The 2,880-nt window shown below is 42.8% G+C and overlaps 1 non-coding gene across 1 annotated transcript; it reads left to right on the top strand.

Annotated features, from left to right (window-relative positions):
- The first annotated feature begins 805 nt into the window (after positions 1-805).
- On the top strand, positions 806-912 carry LOC119467174. Its single transcript, XR_005195706.1, has one exon. It is a non-coding gene; the product is annotated as a U6 spliceosomal RNA (small nuclear RNA).
- Positions 913-2,880: the final 1,968 nt, after the last annotated feature.

Raw genomic sequence — 2,880 nt, 5'->3', positions numbered from 1 at the left:
AAAAAAAAAAAAAAAAAAATCCTATAATCGAAGGTCTCATCCATGACAGACTCCTTGAACCTGTATGTCTCCTTATAACACTCCAATATTGCCTGTGAAAAAAGTCAGATGCATCATACCAGCTAGTGCAAGATTTCCAGGGAGTCCAGACTACTCACCCTGTGGTCCCCAACCCTTATACCATTACCAGCAAAGTCCCATATGGATTTTGTCTATTAATCCCATATTTTATTTTGACATAAATCCCATCTGGATTGAACCATCCCAATGGTCCACAGTAATAGACATAAAAGACGCTTTTTGGGCTTGCCCCTTAGCAGAGGACAGCCAGGACATGTTTGCTTTCAAATGGGAGGACCCTCACTCCGGTCAGAAGCAATGGTACCAATGTGCAGTCCTGCCCCCAGAGTTTGTGGACTCCCCAAATCTATTTGGTCAAATTCTAGAACAAGTCCTAGAGAATTTCCCTCTCCCCTCTTCCATATGTCTGCTCCAATATGTGGATGGCCTACTCATTTCAGGAGACACCAAGGACCCAGGTAACGGCAATATTAATTTACTTTGTAAATTTTCTGAGGGAGCAAGGATTGCTGGTCTCAAGGAGTAAACCCCAGTTTTTGGAACCTGAGGTAAAATACCTAGGACATTTAATAAGCAAAGGTAAACAGAGATTAGGTCCTGAACAAATTGAAGGAATCATAGCCCTACCTTTGCCTGAAACAAAACAAGAGCTTAGGAAATTATTGGGGTTGATTGGATACTGTGGCTTATGGATTGACTTTATGCTTTAAACACAAAGCCTCTAGTGCTCGCTTTGGCAACACATAGACTAAAATTGGAACAATACAGAGAAGATTAGCATGGCCCTTGTGCAAGGATGACATGCAAATTTGTGAAGCATTCCATATTTTTTTATAAAGACACATGCACACGTATGTTCATTGTGGCACTGTTTACAATAGCAAAGACCTGGAACCAACCCAAATGGCCATCATTGGTAGACTGGATAAAGAAAATGTGGCACATATACACCATAGAATACTATGCAGCCATAAAAAACGATGAGTTCATGTCCTTCGTAGGGACATGGATTAATCTGGAAACCATTATTCTCAGCAAACTGACATAAGAAGAGAAAACCAAACACCATATGTTATCGCTCATAGGCGGGTGTTGAACAATTAAAACACATGGACACAGGGAGGGGAGCACCACACACTGTGGTCGGTGGCGGGGGAGCGGTAGGGGAGGGACAGAAGGGGTGGGGAGGGTGAGGAGGGATAATGAAGGGAGAAATACCAGATATAGGTGATGGGGGGGATGAAGGCAGCAAACCACCTTGCCATGTATGTACCTATGCAATAATCCTGAATGATCTGCACATGTACCCCAGAAGCTAAATTACAATTAAACAAATACAAAAACAAAGCCTCTCAGCCTGAAACTTACTAAAGAGGGACCTGACCCTCTTCTTTGGACACCACAGGAGGTCCAACAAGTAGAGGAATTAAAACACCTGCTCATAACTGCCCCAGTCTTAGCTCTGCCTTCCCTAGAACAGCCATTCCTCCTCTTCACCAATGTGAATAAAGGGATAGCTGTAGGGGTGCTCACCCAAACACACAGGGGCCACCAGCAGCCTATAGCCTTTCTGTCAAAAATTCTTGACCCAGTAATCTGTGGGTGGCCCGAATGAATTCAGTATGTTGCAGCAACTGCCCTATTAACAGAGGAAAGTAGGAAGATAACCTTTTGGGGAAACCACATTGTAAGCACAACCTATCAGGTTAAAACCATCCTAAACCAAAAAGTGGCTATGTGTGATGCAGTTCTCAGGGTTTATGGGTATATAGGAGTTTATACCCTAGCAAAACAAGTTACAGATGGTTGCCCAATTTGTAAGAAAACTAATAAATCCTAAGAAAACCACCTCTTGGGTAAAGAAGGCTGCGATTAAGACCATTCCAAAGTGTCCAAATTGACTACACCAAAATGCCCCCAGTAGGCTGCCTAAAGTACCCCACTAGTAATGGTGGATCACCTTACTCAGTGGGTGGAGACTATTCCCTTTTCAAGTGCAACTGCTAATAATGTGGTTAAGGCATTAGTAGAAAATATTATATACAGGTTTGAACTGATAGAGAATATTAATTCAGACAATGGGACCCATTTCACTGCACATGTCATTAAGAGATTAGGCCAAGTACTAGGAATAAAATGGGAATATTGTGCTCCCTGGCATCCACCCTCATCAGGAAAAGTAGAAAGGATGAACCAGACTCCAAAAAGCCACCTAACCAAATTAATTTTAGAAACTTGGTTACTATGGACTAAGTGCCTTCTCATTGCCTTATTAAGGGTCCAAAGTGCCCTCAGAGAGATGCTGGCATATCTCCCTATGAAATGCTATATGGGTTGCCTTATCTATACTCTACTACTGACATTCCTACATTTGAAACAAAGGGTCACTTCCTCAAAAATCTATATACTCAATCTATCTTCCACTTCCCACAGGACCAAAGACTTCTAGCACAAACACCACCCCTGGAGTTCCCAGCACATCAATACCAGCTGGGAGATCATGTTCTCAAGAGTTGAAAAGAGGGAAAACTCGAACAAGCTTGGGAGGACCTTATCTGGTACTCTTGACTACGGAAACAGCACTCCGAATGGCTGAAAAAGGATGGACCCACCACACTTGAGTAAAAAGGGCCCCATCCCCTGCAGAGTCATGGGCCATCACTCCAGGACCTGTGCTCTCCAAGTTAATATTCAAAAGGGTCTAATCTGTCTTTTCCTTCTTCGCTTAACTACTCAAGGACACTTCATTATCAACGTAACCAGGTCACCTTGTCCTCAAACAATCACATTTGACATATG

The sequence above is a fragment of the Cebus imitator genome, unplaced genomic scaffold, assembly GCF_001604975.1.
Source record: "Cebus imitator isolate Cc_AM_T3 unplaced genomic scaffold, Cebus_imitator-1.0 Scaffold263, whole genome shotgun sequence".
Lineage (NCBI taxonomy): Eukaryota > Metazoa > Chordata > Mammalia > Primates > Cebidae > Cebus > Cebus imitator.
The sequence above is the reverse complement of the archived record's forward strand: the minus strand, read 5'-3'. Positions and strand labels throughout refer to the sequence as shown.